Source organism: Chiloscyllium punctatum, chromosome 11 (assembly GCF_047496795.1).
Source record: "Chiloscyllium punctatum isolate Juve2018m chromosome 11, sChiPun1.3, whole genome shotgun sequence".
NCBI classification, from domain to species: Eukaryota; Metazoa; Chordata; class Chondrichthyes; order Orectolobiformes; family Hemiscylliidae; genus Chiloscyllium; species Chiloscyllium punctatum.
In genome coordinates, this window is record NC_092749.1 from 72,786,807 (window position 1) to 72,805,553 (window position 18,747).

An 18,747-nucleotide genomic window follows, 5' to 3' on the forward strand; every position below is an offset into this window, starting at 1 on the left:
GTTTGGCCATCTCTGGAAAACATCTAACTCAAAGACATTCACACAGTTTTCCAGGGTTTTAGACTTAGTTAGCTAACATTGCCTCCAAGAGATTCTGTCTCTTTTTCTGTCAAACAGAACAACTGAGCTCTTCATGAGATTCCTGACTTGCTTCTTCTCACAAGATTTCTGTGTTTCTCCTTCTATCTCAGCTTTTTCCTTCATGCCTGTATCTGTGTGCTGATCACCTTCAACCCCCAACTCTATTACTTTTTTAGTTCTCTTCTATGTCTGCAGTTCTGCTGTGTGCTTGCCAATCACATAGCTTCATTCTTAACTTCCTACTTGTTGGTACTGCTTCCAGGTCAAGGGTCACCAGGTCACATGAACAGGTACTTCTTATTAGCAAAGAAAGGCACAGTTAATCCATTTACTCAAAGTCCTGAAAATTCTTTAAAATAATTATACTTTTCAGTCATTTTAAAGAAATTACAAATATTCTTTACAGTTTTACTTAGATTTATGACCTATTACCATACACGCTGTCCTCTTTGCTACTTAGTCAGAAGTGACACAACACCAGGTTATAGTCCAACAGGTTTATTTGAAATCACAAGCCTTCAGAACACAACCCCTTCATTAGGTTAAGCCACTGGAGTTGTGACTTCTGATTTTGTCCACCCTAGTTCAAACGGGCACCTGTGCATCATGGCATCCTCTTTGCTACCGTAAGGGATATGTGCTTTTTAAATTCATTCATGTCACTGCTAAGCCAACCTTTATTTCTTGTCCCTGACTCCCCTTGCGAAGGTGGTGGTGAGCTTTGATCTTGAATTTCTGCAATCCATTAAGATAAAGTATCTTCACTGTGCTGTTACAAAGGGAGTTCCAGGGTTTTGGCTGGGCAACATTGAAGGAATAGTGATGTTGTTGTGTTTTTAAAGAAACTTAAAATAGTTTACCACACTGATATCCAAAGCATTTGTGCTGTGGGCAAAATGAAAAAAAGATCTCATCACACAAAAAATTCAATGTCACAGTTCATTGAAGAACACCCAGCATGACTGGAACAGTTTCAATAAATTTGCCCACACATATTACTCACTCTGATCCTACTTACAGTTCCAGCTTGCAATATCTAAGACATTGCACAGTCGGTCTATTTTTATGTTACACTTTCGGACTGGTGTATCACTGTTATCATTGGAACTCTGCTCCTAACATTGCAACAAGGTCCTACATTCATTCACACAAACGCAAAGAGGACTTCCACCAAACAATGCTTAGCTTTATGGAAGCTGCACTGCTTCTGCTAGCAAATGTCATTCTGGTTTATACCATGAGCTTTACTGATGCAATGGAAATTGTGAATCATATCCTAACATGTAAGTTAGCTGATTTATCTATAAAAGCCTGAAATTAGCCTGGGAGATTTAAAATGTCAGTGTTCACCAGGAGTTGGTTGCTTTTAGAACTCATTTGGTAATCTTATAATACTGACAACTGGAAAAGTGCAGTTTGCATTTCTTAAATGCTATATTTATGTGAACTAATAATTTTAATACTATCACTTGGTGAAACTGTACAAATGAGTAGGTAAAGCCAACCAACACCCTTAACCAGCCCAAAATTGCCAAGAATCAATCTGAATTTTAGCCTGTGTTACAAAGGAGGTGGTTAGAATAACCACCCAAAGTTAGCAACATCTTTCTTTACACAAGCATGTCAGATCCTGATAATATCATTGCAAATCAGCTACAATTTTAACAGATTAACCCAAGTAAAAATACACATGACCTTTCCACAAGCTGAAAGCCGGAAGTTGGAGGCTTGGATTTTTTTTTCCTTCCCTTTTGGGATTCAGAGGAGCAGGAACAGCTCCAAATGAAGCTTGTGTGTTAAAACAGGCGAAACCTAATTGCTGGTGCAAAGATGAGTTTCCAATTTACTCCCAATTTACAGTCTCAAACACAATTAGAGTTAAATCAATGCAATTTTGGTAGTAACAGTCAATAACCTGACAAATCTGCATGCATTGAATCAAACTGATTTACCCACTAAAATCTGTTGTCAATTATTGAATTTTTCTAATAAACTAAACTATATTAACTCATTCCTTTCATAAAAGATAAAGTTTATACAATGTATGCCCTGTTGAATTTAAATTGGTTCCAGAATCACAAGGCAATATCCATTTCAGGATACTTGTGTGGCATGTTTGGAATGTTCCATGACATAAAATGATAAGAGCTTTGAGAGATGATGCTGCTGCTGCTGTGCAACTATTCTTTGTAATTTACATCTTTCTCTTTACTAATTACAGAGATAGTAAAGACTGAGATTCAAGAAATGCAGCCATGTTGAGTTGGGCCAGGGTGGATCTAATGTTGCATACTGTATAATTGTGCAAATGAGGTGGTATCCCATGCATCTCATTGTCAATAGTTACGTCATTATCATTGATTTAGAGTCATAGAGCTGTATAGCATGGAAATAGACCCTTCAGTTCAACATGTCCATGCTGACCACATAGCCTAAATTAGTTTAGTCCCATTTGCCAGCATCTACCCCATATCCCTCTTTACCCTTCCTATTCATATATCTGTCTAGATGCCTTTTAAATGTTATAACTGTACCAGCCTCCACCACTTCCTCTGGCAGCTCATTCCAACCACACACCACCTTCTGCCTGAAAAAGCTGTCCTTTTAAAATCTTGCCCCTCTCACTTTAAACCTATGCCCTCTAGTTTTGGACTCTGCTACCCTGGGGAAAACACCTTGGCTATTCACCCCATCTATGCTCATGATTTTATAAACCTCTATAAGGTCACCCTTCAGCAACCAACGCTCTAGGGAAAACAGTCCTAGCCAATTCAGTCTCTTCATATAGCTCAAACCCTCCAACCCTGGCAACATCCTTGTGAATGTTTTCTGAAACCTTTCAACTTTCACAACATCCTTCCTATAGCAGGGAGACCAGAATTGAAAGCAGTATCCCAAAAGTACCCTAACCAGTGTCCTGATTTGAAGTGCATCTTGAGTATTGTATAATGTTCAGTAGTTGTATAAACCTAAGTTTCAAACCTCTTTATGTTGTGAATGCATAAAGGAGAAAAATACCACTCAGAAAGTGTTTGTTAACATCAAATATCTGTTTTGAACAGCAGCCAAAAGATGATGGACTTGACACAAAGCATTATCTATCCCATCCTGCTTTCTGTTGACTTTTCCAGGACATTACACAGTCCTCACAATATTTACATTCTTCTGTAGCAGTCATGGGATAGCCAGCCTAAGTCTGATCTCTAAGAGCATAAGTAATATAAACATTGTACACTGGCTTGATTCTATGCTACTACCAAGCTCCACTTTAAATGCTTGCAAGCAAGAGAAATGGAGCAAAACTAAAGGCTGAATATTCACCAAAATAAGTTTTTGACTTTCTTTCCTTAGGGGAAAATTTAAACTTACAGCAGTGAATTTCCACAATGTTTAAGGAATAAATCCGAATTTAGTAATCAGTCAGAGACAATAATCTGGGACAAATTAATTGACATTTGGAAAAACATTGGTTAATAAATAACAGCTAGCATGGCTTTGTTCAAGACAAATCTTGTTTGAATAACTTGGCTTAGTTCTTTGATGTAGTAACACAGAGGGTTGAGTGGGTGTTTGATGTTGAGTATGTGAACTTTCAAAGAGGTGGTTGATAAAGTAGCATATACTAAAAATTAGCAAAATTGAAACTTGTGGGTTTAAAGGAGCGAATTCAGCAAGGACACAAAGTTGGCTGAAGGACAAAAAGAGCTGTATAATTTCTCAGACTGGATGGAAAAATACAATAGGTCTAACTTCAGCTACTGTTAGGATCTCTGCTTAATTGATACATATAATTGACATTTTTGCCACATTGCACCTTTTAAAATTATTCTGCCCTGCAGCTCCAGTTTGTGATCTCTTCTTTCCATTCAGGCCTCTCAAAAATGTTTAGTCTCTCTGGGATCCTTCCAGCTCAGAACAGTATCTGTGTATGAGGCAAAACTATATGCCCTATTTACAGTGTTAACTGCATATTCCAGATCTTAGAGGTACCAAAAAGTAGTTTGGGAAACTATGGAGAGAAAGCAAGTGTGAAAGATATGTGGCTGGCGAAGTAGGGTGGCAGATGGGTGGGTGAAGGGTGTTGAGTAGGAGTAAGTGGGTGAGGTGTTGGAATGGCAGGCTGTTACCAATATGGAAATAGTGAATCAGAGAGTAGTTATGGATCTTGGGTCAGGGGGTTGGTTGGGGTCAGGTCACAGGGTTTTGGGTTGGGTCAGAACAGGAAGGGTGCTGGGACGGTTGCATTAGGGCCTGTCAGATTAGATTAGGCGTTGTTGGGTCAGCAGGGTGTAATTTTGAGTCAGACAAATGAGGTGTCCAAGTTAGGAGGATGTCAGTTTTAGTCAGGGAGGCGTCAGGTCAGAAGAGTTTCAGGTTTGGGGCAGAGGGGGGAATGTCAGTTCAGGTTTTGGAGGTATCAGGTTGGGAATGGTGTGTACTTGATTTGTAGAGTTCTGTCAGGTCATCTCTGTTCAGGGAGATTATCAGGTGAGGCTGAAAGTGGAGTCAGTTTTAAAATTATGCAGCCACTAGAATAGGCTTTGATTCCACTAACTTTTCCTGAGTAAGTATTGGGTAACCCTACTACAGAGTTATAGAGTCATACAGCATGGAAACAGAATCTTTGGTCCAACCAGTCCATGCCACCCATTATCCCAAATTAAATTCATCCTACCTGTTTGTGTAATTATCTAAATGTCTTTTAAAAGTTATAGCTGTACCCACATCCATCATTTGCTCTGGAGTTCATTCCACACACAAACCACTCTGTGTAAAGAATTGCCAGTCACACCCTTTTTAAATCTTTCTCCTCTCACGTTAAAAATGTGCCTTCTAGTCTTGAAATTCCCCAACCTAGGAAAAAGACACCTGCCATTCACCTTATCTATACCCCTCCTTATTTTACAATCTTCTGTAAGGTCACCTCTCAACTTCCTACACTCCAGTGAAAAATGTACCAATCGATCCAGCCTCTCTTTCTAACACAAATCCTCCATTCCTGGCAACATCTTGGTAGATCTTTTCAGAACCCTCTCCAGTTTAATAATATCATTCCTTTAATGGGGTGACCAGATTGGACACAGTACTCCAGAAGAGGCCTCACCAATATCCTCTGCATCCTCAATATAATGTCACAACTCTTTAATACAAAAGTCTGAGCAATGAAGGCAAGCATGCTAAATTCCTTTTTAACCACCTTATATATATGTGATGCAAACTTCAAAGACTTATGTTTCTGAACCCCCAGGTCTCTCTGTTTCACAACAAGAAAGGATATTTTTAAACTCAAAAGAGTGCAGAAAAGATTTACAAGGATGCTACCTGGACTGGAAGTTAGAAGGAGAGGCTGGATAGGCTGGGACTTTTTTCCCTGGAGCATAGGAGACTGAGGAGTGACCTTATAGAGGTCTGTAAAATCATGAGATGCATAGAAAAGGTAGCTAGCCAACAGCTTTTCTCCACGGTAATGGAGTCTAAAACTAGAGGGCGTAGGATTAAAGTGAGATGGGAGAGATGCACAAGGGTCCAGATGGGCATCTTTTCACACAGAGGGTGGTGACTGTCTGCAACAGGCTGCCAGAGGTTGTGGTGAAGACGATTTCCTATTGAAGAAACATTTGACAGGTACATGGATGGGAAAGGTTTGGAAGGATATGGACCAAATGCATGAAAACTGGGCAGCATGGACAAGTTGGGCCGAAGGGCCTATTGCCATGCTATAAACCTCTGTGATTCAAAGTAAGTCAGAGTCTTCCAAATCCTGTGACTCCATCTCAGAGTTGAAGACACTTCTGGAAAGTTCCGAACATAGACTAATTCTGGGGTGGTAAGTGCACCTCTGAGTGGTCCTGTAGCACATCTTTCTGAACATGTTGTTGTGATGACAATCTTCCAAACTGTAGAATCGAGCCATTAACTTGGAAATGGAGTATAATTTCAAAGTCTGCAAAGATGACAAAAAAGCAAACGTCATTTTAAAAGACTGAGTCAACAAAATGGATTTTAAGAAATACCTTGATGAGATAAGAGAGGTAGAGAGACAGAGAGGATTAGGACACTAATTATAGAACAATTGAAGGCAGAGCCACCAATGAAATTTGGGGGATCTGGAGGATTGAATTGTTGCAGCACAGATACCTTGAAGGGTTATAGAGTCATAGACTCAGAGATGTACAGCTTGGAAACAGACCCTTCGGTCCAACCCATCCATGCTGACCAGATATCCCGACCCAATCTAGTCCCTCCTGCCAGCACCCGGCCCATATCCCTCCAAACTCTTCCTATTCATATACCCATCCAAATGTCTCTTAAAAGTTGCAATTGTACCAGCCTCCACCACTTCCTCTGGCAGCTCATTCCATACACATACCACCTTTTGCGTGAAAAAGTTGCCCCTTTGGTCTCTTTTATATCTTTCCCCTCTCACCCTAAACCTCTAGTTCTGGACTCCCGACCCCAGGGAAAAGACTTTGCCTATTTATCCTATCCATGCCCCTCATAATTTTGTAAACCTCACCCCTCAGCTTCCAATGCTCCAGGGAAAACACCCCAGCCTGTTCAGCCTCTCCCTATAGCTCAAATCCTCCAACCCTAGCAACATCCTTTTCTGAACCCTTTCAAGTTTCACAACATCTTTCCAAGAGGAAGGAGACCACAATTGCATGCAATATTCCAACGGTGGCCTAACCAATGTCCTGTACAGCTGCAACATGATCCCCCAACTCCTGTACTCTATACTCTGACCAACAAAAGAAAGCATACCAAATGCCTTCTTCACTATCCTATCTACCTGCGACTCCACTTTCAAGGAGCTATGAACCTGCACTCCAAGGTCTCTTTGTTCAGCTATACTCCCTATGACCTTACCATTAAGTGGATAAGTCCTGCTAAGATTTGCTTTCCCAAAATGCAGCACCTCGCATTTATCTGAATTAAACTCCATCTGCCACTTCTCAGCCCATTGGTCCATCTGGTCAAGATCCTGTTGTAATCTGAGGTAACCCTCTTCACCATCCACTACACTTCCAATTTTGGTGTCATCTGCAAACTTACTAACTGTACCACTTATGCTCACATCCAAATCATTTATGTAAATTACAAAAATTAGAGGACCCAGCATCGATCCTTGTGGCACTCCACTGGTCACAGGCCTCCAGTCTGAAAAATAACCCTCCACCACCACCCTCTGTCTTCTACCTTTGAGCCAGTTCTGTATCCAAATGGCTAGTGCTCCCTGTATTCCATGAGATCTAACCTTGCTAATCAGTCTCCCATGGGGAACCTTGTCGAACGCCTTATTGAAGTCCATATAGATCACATCTACCGCTCTGCCCTCATCAATCCTCTTTGTTACTTTCTCAATCAAATTTGTGAGACGTGGTTTCCCACGCACAAAGCCATGTTGACTATCCCGAATCAGTCCTTGCCTTTCCAAATACATGTATATCCTGTCCCTCAGGATTCCCTCCAACAACTTGCCCACCAGCGATGTCAGGCTCGCTGGTCTATAGATCCCGGCTTGTCCTTCTCCATCCTTCTTAAACAGTGGCACCACGTTAGACAACCTCCAGTCATCCAGCACCTCACCTGTGACTATTGATGATACAAATATCTCAGCAAGAGGCCCAGCAATCCACCTTTACCTATTTGAAGACATCCAGCACTTCCTCCTCTGTAATACCGACATTTTGCAAGATGTCACCATCTATTTCCCTACAGTCTATATCTTCCATATCCTTTTCCACAGTAAATACTGATGCAAAATACTCATTTAGTATCGCCCTCATTTTCTGTGGCTCCACACAAAGGCCGCCTTGCTGATCTTTGAGGGGCCCTGTTCTCTCCCTAGTTATCCTTTTGTCCTTAATGTATTTGTAAAAACTCTTTGGATTCTCCTTAATTCTATTTGCCAAAGTTATCTCATGTCCCCTTTTTGCCCTCCTGATTTCCCTCTTAAGCACACTCTTACTTGCTTTATACTCTTCTAAGGATTCACTCGATCTATCCTGTCTATACTTGACATATGCTTCCTTCTTTTTCTTAACCAAACCCTCAATTTCTTTAGTCATCCAGCATTCCCTATACCTACCAGCCTTCCCTTTCACTCTGACAGGAATATACTTTCTTTGGATTCTCATTATCTCACTTCTGAAGGCTTCCCATTTCCAAACCATCCCTTTATCTGAGAACATCTGCCCCCAATCAGCTTTTGAAAGTTCTTGCCTAATACTGTCAAAATTGGCCTTTCTCCAATTTAGAACTTCAACTTTTAGATCTGGTCTATCCTTTTCCATCACCATTTTAAATCAAATAGAATTATGGTCGCTGGCTCCTAAGTGCTCCCCCACTGACACCTCAGTCATCTGCCCTGCCTTATTTCCCAAGAGTAAGTCAAGTTTTACACCTCCTCTAGTAGGTACATCCACAGTATGAATCAGAAAATTGTCTTGTACACACTTAAGAAATTCCTCTCTATCTAGACCCTTAACACTATGGCAGTCCCAGTCGATGTTTGGAAAGTTAAAATCCCCTGCTGTAACTACCCTATTATTCTTACAGATAGCTGAGATCTCCTGACAAGTTTGTTTCTCAATTTCCCTCTAACTATTAGGAGATCTATAATACAATCCTAATAAGGTGATCATCCCTTTCTTATTTCTCAGTTCCACCCAAATAACTTCCCTGGATGTATTTACGGGAATATCCTCCCTCAGCACATTTGTAATGCTATCCCTTCTTAAAAATGCCACCCCCCAACCCCACCTCCCCTCCCCTCCCCACCTCCCCCCCCCCCCACCCCCACCCCCACCCCCCCCACCCCCCCTTGCCTCCCTTTCTATCCTTCCTGTAGTATTTGTATCCTGGAACATTAAGCTGCCAGTCCTGTCCATCCCTGAGCCATGTTTCTGCAATTGCTATGATATCCCTGTCCCATGTTCCTAACCATGGGTTGTTCGGCTGAAGGAAATTGCAAAGACAGGGAGAGACCAGTCAGTGAAAGGATTTGAAAACAAGGAGAGAACTTTAAAAATAAGTATTGTAACTGGCAACCAAAGTAGAGTAGTGGGCAGAGGGCTGATGGATGGATAGGACATGATAGGAATTGGTGTACACGCAACAGTAATGTTTGGAACCTAAATTTGTTCTGGGTAGAATTTAGGGATACAAGACACATTGCATTTATCCAAATTATAGTCCGTCTGCCATTCCTCAGTCCACTGACCCAATTGATCAAGACCCCTTTGTAATCTTAGATCGCCTTTTTCACCATCCACTGTACCACCAATTTTGGTGTCATCTGCAAACTTACTAACCATGCATCTCATCCAAATTGCTTATATAAATGATGAACAACAACAGACCTAGTGTCAATCCTTGCGGCGCACTGTTGATCACAGGCCTTTTAGTCTAAACACCAACCCTCTAGTACCATCCTCTGCCTCCTACCATCATGCCAATTTTGTAGCCAATTGGCTAGCTCTCCCTGGATCCCATGTGATCTAACCTTACTAACCAGTCTACCATGCAGAACTTTGATGAAGACCTTGCTAAAGTCCATGTAAACAATGTCTACTACTCTGCCTTCATCTATCTTCTTGGTCCCCTCTTCAAAAAAACTCAATCAAGTTTGTGAGACATGATTTCCCATGCACAAAGCCATGCTGACTATCCCAAATCAGTTCTTGCCTTTCCAAATGCACGTATATCCTGTCTCTCAGAATCCTCACCAACAACTTACCCATCACTGACATTAAGCTCACCTGTTTGTAGTGCCCTGGCTTTTCATTGCAGCCTTTAATAAATAATGGCACAACATTACCCTTCCTCCAGTCTTCTAATATCTCATCTGTGGCTGTCGATGATACAACTCTCCCTGCTGGGGACTCACAATTTCTTCTCTAGCTTCCAAAAATGTCCTGGGATAACTTGATCAGGTTCCAGGGATGTATCTATCGTTACGTGTTTTAAGACTTCCAGCAATTCTTCTTCTGTAATGTGGACTCTTTTCAAGACATCAGTACTTGCTTCCCACACCCGAGTTCCCATGTTTCATTTCTTTCTCCATGGTAAATACTGACATGAAATATTTGTTTAGGATCTTACCGATCTCCTGTGATTCCACACATAACAATCTCTGAAGAGTTGTTGAATATGTAGACATCTAACTGTTGCAGTGTCAATAACGAACTGAAAGTCTCTTTGTCTACCATTAAACATTACTGTTGACATAAATTTCATTTGGGTGAAAAATAACTCACAGCTATTTCGAATCCAATCTTCTCTTCTTGTAATAACAACAATACCAATATTCCAGCCACCCAAACAGGCTGTTTAACTGATGTGTCATAATTTGGTGCTGCTGAATCCAATGCATGAGTTTGTATAGATTTCTATTTGTAAAACAAATTCCAACATTCTTTTCCCTATTCAAATTTCTTGCTTTTCTTTCAGAAACTTGTCATAGGAGTCACTACAGTGCTGAAGTTCAGCAGTATGAACACAACTTTTTGTTTTTGGATCATGGACAAATAAAATGGGAAACAAATGGCAGCACGGTGGCACAGTGGTTAGCACTGCTGCCTTACAGCGCCAGGGACCCGGGTTCGATTCCAGTCCCGGGAGACTGTCTGTGTGGAGCTTACACATTTTCCCCGTGTCTGTGTGGGTTTCCTCTGAGTGCTCCGGTTTCCTCCAACATGCAGGTTGTGCAGGTTAGGTGAATTGGCCATGCTAAATTGCCCATAGTGGGCGGCACGGTGGCACAGTGGTTAGCACTGCTGCCTTACAGCGCCAGGGACCCGGGTTCGATTCCAGTCCTGGGAGACTGTCTGTGTGGAGCTTACACATTTTCCCCGTGTCTGTGTGGGTTTCCTCTGAGTGCTCCGGTTTCCTCCCACATGCAGGTTGTGCAGGTTAGGTGAATTGGCCATGCTAAATTGCCCGTAGTGTTAGGTGCATTAGTTAGGGATAAATATGGGGTCTTGGAGTGGGTCTGGGTGGATTGCTCTTTGGAGTGTTCGTGTGGACTTGTTGGCTGAAGGGCCTGTTTCCATACTGTAGGGAATCTAATCTTAAACCATGGATTGTGATATGTATCTACAATGTTGCCTTTTCAAGCAGACAGAATGGGTGTGTGTGTGTGTGAGCAGTTTTGCCCAGAGACAATCTTTTGGTTGGTCTTTCAGTTGAACAGTTGTTGTAGTCTCAAGGGAGTTCATAGTAATGACAGCTTGATTGGTTCCTGGACAAGTGCCAGCTTGTATATGGACAGTAGAGACAAACTTTCTAGACTGTAAGGAGAAAGGAATCCAATCTCTTTCTTCCGCTTTTGTGTGGAGATGTAACAGAAGCTCTCCCACTGGCTGTTCTCACTCACCATATCCCAGTAAGCTGCTCTCTCTGCAAATTGTCTACTGAAAGGAAACAGTAAAAACAAACACCTTCAGAGACATTGAAAGAGCAGAGTTTCAACCAATGAAAAAAAGAAAGCATCGGTTTGTAAATAATCTTATCTCATTAGCATGATTTTACACTGATAAAGTTGAACTGGTGATACAAATGCTGATATTTCTTTAGCTGTATCAGTCAATGGAACCTGCTAAATTTTTTAAACACGTGAAATTTTGTAATAAATCATGCTCATCCAATCCTCTTAATATTACGCTGTAAGCATAGAATTGGATGTCAGTCCACTTTTGTTAAAATATTGAATTTATGATAATCTACACAATTCTTGTGGTCTATCCAATTTTGACACCACTACAGAAGCTAAGCTCCAGGGACTATGACATGGCTCAATAATGTTATTGCTTATTAGGAACTTGATTGCTTTGATCACTTTGTTGAGCTTTGATCACTTTTTGAACTTGTCTGCGTTGTGTCTGTTAGGATGTTGTTCTATGGATAATGCATCCCCTACATTAACATCACATGTAACTAAAAACATGTTACCTGAACTATTTACAAAAAATTGACTTATCAGTCTTTAATCAGTCTCCTCAATGGTTTTCTGGGAAAAGGCATACCATTCCATTTACATTTTTAAGCAGCTCCACACTATCAAATCTGATTACTGGAAGGTTGACTTTTGCAATTTTAAGTTATGATTCATTCACTGGTTCTGACACTGTTATATTACTTTCTATTTCTTTCACCCTGGCACATGTACTTCTCTCCTAATCACCCTTCTTACTATAGTATTACCATAATATATTTACATGAAACAATCACTAACTTGTCTCCTGTTTAGAGAATTCACATAATCGAGTTTTGCTTTTGAATTGATAAGATCCTGTGAACCTGGCTTTCAATAGTTCCCCAGAAACAAGGAATACCTTGTCTTTATCAACAACATTTTGAGTTTTCACAGCTACTTGACACATTGGTTGGAAATATAGCCTCTGAGCTGTGATTTATAATTTTATCTTTAATTCTAATTCTAAATCCTCATACCTCACATCCTTACATCAGTTCAACAGAACTGAACTTGTTAGGGGCAAACTTAATGGCTAACAATACAAAGGAGCTCTTTTATCCCAATCATAGGGCATTCTTGACAATAAACTCTAATCATGGATTAGTGGTGCTGGAAGAGCACAGCAGTTCAGGCAGCATCCAACGAGCAGCGAAATCGACGTTTCGGACAAAAGCCCTTCATCAGGAATAAAGGAGGGCTTTTGTCCGAAACGTCGATTTCGCTGCTCGTTGGATGCTGCCTGAACTGCTGTGCTCTTCCAGCACCACTAATCCAATAAACTCTAATCATGTCAGTTCAACGCTCCTTAGATTCTGGATGAGAAACACGAGACAGAAATTGTTTTATTCTCAAATTAATAATTATTTATTTGAATATTAGGGACATAAAATTAGAATTTTGATCTGATTGTATTATTTTGGGTTAACTTTATTTTGCAAAAGACTGAACTATTTTTTCCTTCATAAGCCCCTCTGGAAGACAAATTGTATTATTAGCAAGCATCAGGGACTGCCTTGCTCTAAAGTTTATCAATATCTTTACAAGGTTAGAAGAATAATACCTTTCCCATACTCCACCAGAATCAGTGAAACAGAAAATTATTTTTTGATTTCTTGATTATGATTTGATAGTTCAATGAATCTTACTTAAATGCATTTTTATTTCCTAAAATTGGGGAATTGTAGCCTCAAAGTGACTCCTGTAGCACTCTACATTTAACAAGTGATTAAATAAGAACAATCTGATACTAAAAATAGGAGAAGATTCAAAGAGACAAAGGACATAAATAATTAAAATGTCAAGATCCAAAACAGAAAATAATCCAAACCATTCAGGGAATTTTATTTTGAAGAGTTAGATGTCATGATTCAGGAATAAAAAAGAACTTTGGTTAGATCACAACTGGTGTAAAGTAAGATTTTGTGTATCACATCTTAAGAATACCAAGCTTCAGTGAGAAAGACAGAGGCTGAGGGGAGACTTGATAGAAGTCTATAAAATTATGACAGTCATAGATGGGGTTGATGGTTAGAATTTTTCCCAGAGTTGAAATGTCTAACACTAGAAGGCATGCATTTGAGGTGAGAGGGAAAACTTTAAACAAGATGTGAAGGGCAAGTATTTTATGCAGAGAGTGGTAGGTGTCTTGAATGCCCTGCAAGGGGTGGTTGTGGAGGCAGATACGAAAGGGGCATTTAAGGGACTTTTAGATAAGCACATGAATATGCAAGGAATGGAGGGATATGGACCAAGGACAGATGGAAGGGATTAGTTTAATCTGGTGTGATGTTCGGCACAACATCGTGGGCTGAAGAGCCTATTCCTGTGATAAACTGTTCTATGTTCTAAGAAGAGTATAATGGTTTTGAATTGAGTATAGCACAGATTTACTCAAGTAATATCTGGAGTTAAAGCGTTGAATTGTGGTTGTACTCTTGAGAATTCAGAACAGTTGATCAAAATAGTCTAGATATTAAGGAGCACAGCTTGGGAGAAATTATTTCTGCTGGTTGGGATGTTGAAGACCAGGAATCAGAATGCAAAGTTAAATCCAGAACATCTGGGAGTGACATACGGAAATATTTCTCTTTCAAATGTTGGAAGAGATTTGGAACTCTCTTTCACAATTGACAATAGATCCTAAATAAATTGTTAATTTTAAAAATGAAATCGTTAGATCTTTTGTTTGCAAGAGATGCTAACTCACTTTGGGAAAAGGCAAGTTTTGGAGTTAGTCACAAATCAGTCATTGTCTTATTGAAAAACAGGTTTGGGTTGATTGATAGATTGATCCTTTTCCTTCATTCCTATGAAACCAGGAATGCTGTCAATAGTTACAGAAGAATCTTGGAGGGTTCAGGAAAGCATGGATAATCTGGCTTAGTGGAAAGACTTACTACTTCGCAAAAATGAGGTAGAAGAAGAACATACTAAAGGTATTGTCATTTGCCAACCATTTACTAATTAAGGATCCCCTGTTCTAAAGCATCAGCCCACATGTCTGTCATTTTCAGTGACTCTTACCAGCACCTATTTTCAATGAGAAAACTGTTGTTGAAACCTAAAGTTATGCCTAGAAGATTTTGAAATGCCCAGTAGGAATAAGAACAGCTTTTTGTCCTGTTTTCATTGAAATTAAATGAAACAACACATGAAGAAAGTGAGGACTGCAGATGCTGGAGATCAGCACTTAAAAATGTGTTGCTGGAAAAGCGCAGCAGGTCAGGCAGCATCAAAGGAGCAGGAGAATCGACATTTCGGGCATAAGCCCTTCTTCAGGAATGAGGAGGGTGTGTCCAGCAGGCTAAGATAAAAGGTAGGGAGGAGGGACTTGGGGGAGAGGCGTTGGGAATGCGATAGGTGGAAGGAGGTTATGGTGACGGTGATAGGCCAGAGAGGGGGTGGGGGTGGAGAGGTCAGGAAGAAGATTGCAGGTCAAGGAGGCAGTGCTGAGGCTGAGGGTTGGGACTGAGCAAAGGTGGGGGGAGGGGAAATGAACTGGAGAAATCTGCATTCATCCCTTGTGGTTGGAGGGCTCCTAGACGGAAGACGAGTTGCTCTTCCTCCAGGCGTCGTGTTGCCATGGTCTGGCGATGGAGGAGGCCAAGGACCAGCATGTCCTTGGTGGAATGGGAGGGGGAGTTAGTGTTCAGCCACAGGCCGGTTGGGTTGGTTGGTGCAGGTGTCCCAGAGGTATTCTCTGAAACGTTCCACAAGTAGGCAGCCTGTCTCCCCAATTGTAAAGGAGGCCACATCGGGTACAGCAGATGCAGTAAATGATGTGTGTGGAGGTGCAGGTGAATTTCTGATGGATATTGAAGGTTCCCTTGGGGCCTTGGAGGGAAGTGAGGGGGGAGGTGTGGGCGCAAGTTTTGCATTTTTTGTGGTTGCAGGGGAAGGTGCCGGGAGTGGAGGTTGGGTTGGTGGGGGGTGTGGATCTGACAAGGGAGTCGCGGAGGGTTCATCCACTTTACTAACACCTTCCACCCCGACCTCAAATTTACCTGGACTGTCTCAGACTCTTCCCTCCCCTTCCTAGACCTCTCCATCTCTATCTCGGACGACCGACTCAACACGGATGTATACTATAAACCGACAGACTCCCACAGCTAGCTAGATTACACCTCTTCCCACCCTGCCCCCTGTAAAAACGCCATCCCTTATTCCCAATTCCTTCACCTTCACCACATCCGCTCCCAGGAGGACCAATTCCAATACTGAACAACCCAGATGGCCTCCTTCTTCAAAGACTGCAATTTCCCCTCAGACGTGGTTGACGATGCTCTCCACCGCATCTCCTCCACTTCCCGCTCCTCCGCCCTTGAGCCCCGCCCCTCCAATCGCCACCAGGAAAGAACCTCACTAGTCCTCACCTACGACCCCACCAACCTCCAGATACATTGGATCATCCTTCGTCATTTCCGCCACCTCCAAACGGACCCCACCACCAGGGATATATTTCCCTCCCCACCCCAGCGTTCCGGAAAGACCACTCCCTCCGAGACTCCCTCGTCAGGTCCACACCCCACACCAACCCAACCTCCACTCCCTGCACTTTCCCCTGCAACCGCAAAAAAATGCAAAACTTGCGCCCACACCTCCCCCCTCACTTCCCTCCAAGGCCCCAAGGGATCCTTCAATATCCATCAGAAATTCACCTGCAACTCCACACACATCATTTACTGCGTCCGCTGCAGCCGATGTGGCCTCCTCTACATTGGGGAGACAGGCCACCTACTTGCGGAACATTTCAGAGAACACCTCTGGGACACCCATGCCAACCAACCCAACCGCCCAGTGGCTGAACACTTTAACTCCCCCTCCCATTCCACCAAGGACATGCAGGTCCTTGGCCTCCTCCATTGCCAGACCATGGCAACGTAACGCCTGGAGGAAGAGCGACTCATCTTCTGCCTATGAACCCTCCAACCACAGGGGATGAATGCAGATTTCTCCAGCTTCATTTCCCCTCCCCCCACCTTTTCTCAGTCCCAACCCTCAGACTCAGCACCGCCTTCTTAACCTGCATTCTACTTCCCGACCTCTCCGCCCCCACCCCCTCTCTGGCCTATCACCGTCACCTTAACCTCCTTCCACCTATCGCATTCCCAACGCCCCTCCCCCAAGTCCCTCCTCCCTACCTTTTATCTTAACCTGCTTGGCACACCCTCCTCATTCCTGAAGAAGGGCTTATGCCCGAAACGTCGATTCTCCTTCTCCTTTGATGCTGCCTGACCTGCTGCGCTTTTCCACCAACAAACTTTTAAGCAACACATGAAGAAGAGTTCAGAGATCAGAATGATATGGAGAAAAAAGTGATAAGAAAACAATATATCTTAACAAGATGGGAATATGAGTTGGTTTGTTGTCTCATTCAAGTTAGCTATTCTTGCTCTCAAACAAACATGTTTCATTGAAGAATGACCCAGTCTGCATTTGGTCTTCCTGTTGTGGAAAAGACCACATTGTGAGTGGCAAATACCCTGTGTAATAAATTGGAAGAAGTGTAAATTTATCATTGTTACATTAAGAAGAAAGGTGTGATGCTCTGGTTGTGGGAAAGAAGGAGATTAACAGGCAGGTGGTAGCTCCCCTATGCTGCCTTGTTAAGGTCTCAGTGGAAGGGGAACAAATGAAAGAGTGTCACAGGGTATCACAGAGGAAATAGTGCCTTTGGAAGATTTAATTTGGAGGGAAGGGATAAAATGATAACGAGGGTAACCATCGAGGGTAATCTTGCAAATGATATCAAGGCACACAACAAGAGCTCCTTTAAAAGTACAGGGCAACCGCCAGATCCCTGAAATCGGCTTCCGCGGTTTTAGTTATCCATGGTTTGCCGTGGCTCAGAAATATTACATGGAACATTCCAGAACAGGAACTAGGGAGCTACCGGGGAGGCAAATTTCTGATTTAAATGAATGGGTTCGCTGCTATCTGCAGTTTTGGTCATCCATAGTAGGTCTTGGAACTTATCCCCCAAGGATATGGGGGGGACTACTGTATGAAATCAAGAAAAAATCAAAGTGTACATTGGCCCATTAGAGAATAACCATGGGAAAAAATTGGGGAACTAGGAAATGGCACAGTGCTGAATAAATGCTTTGCATCAGTCTTCCAGTAGAAAATAATAATAGAATTCCAAATATATTTTATAATCAAGGGGCAAAAGGAGGAGAGGAAATAAATACGTCTATCACCAGAGATAAAATGCTAGGGAAATTAATGGTGCTAAAGACCACTAGGTTAGTTAGTTTAATATGTGTTATTGGGAAAATGTTTGTTTCTACTATAAAGGATGTACGTAAAAAATACATAATATGAAAAAGCAAAGTCAGCTTAGCTTCATGAAAGGGAAATCATGCCTGAAAAATTTAGTAGAAGTCTTTGAAGAGGTGACAAGCAGGATAGATAAAGGGGAAGCAGTGGGTATATTTTGATTTTCAGAAAGTGTTTGAGAAGGTACCACACATTAGTCTATTTAATAAGATAAGAGCCCATGGTTTTGGAGGTAATATATTCACATGGATAGAGGATTGGCTAACTTACAGAAGTTGGAGAGATGGGATGAGGAGACCCTTTTCAAGATGGCAACCTGTAACTAATGGAGTGCTACAGTGATCAATGCTGGGACCACAATCATTTACAATATATACTAATGACTTGGATGAAGAAAATAAAAATGCTATATCACCAAGTTTTCAATGACACAAACATATACTGTGGCAGGAAGAATAGAGAAACCTAAATGGAGAAAGGCTGCAGAAAACTATGGAACAGAGGGATTTGGGAGCCCTTGTGCACAAATGACAAAAAACTAGCATCCAAGTTCAGCCGGTGGTGGAGAAGACAAATGGAAGGTTCATCTTTATTCCAAAGGGAATGGAGTGTAAATGTAGGGAGGCTTTTATAAAACAGTACAAGGCCTTAATCAGACCACAGCTGAACAATTTTGGGCCCCAGATATATTGGAGGCAGTCCAGAGAAGATTCTCTAGGCTGATCCTAGTGAACTAGGAGAGACTGTCTTATGAGGAGATGTTGAGTTGGTTGGGCCTGTACACATTGGAATTTAGTAGAATGAAAGTTGGCCATTTGAAACATTTAAGATTCTTAGGGGACTTGAAGGGTAGATGCAGAAAGATTGCTTCTCCTGAGGGGAAAGTTTGGGGTCAGAGTGTATAATCTCAG

At 41.8% G+C, this 18,747-nt stretch overlaps 1 long non-coding RNA gene across 1 annotated transcript in view; it reads right to left on the reverse strand.

Annotated features, from left to right (window-relative positions):
- Nucleotides 1-563: 563 nt before the first annotated feature.
- LOC140483102 (uncharacterized) overlaps nt 564-18,747 on the reverse strand; it is a 42,885-nt gene continuing 24,701 nt past the window's right edge. The window contains exons 3-4 of the long non-coding RNA XR_011961894.1: nt 11,459-11,495; nt 564-6,025 (exon numbers count right to left, since the gene is read on the reverse strand). This is a non-coding gene — a long non-coding RNA (uncharacterized lncRNA). The remainder of the gene's footprint in view (nt 6,026-11,458; nt 11,496-18,747) is intronic.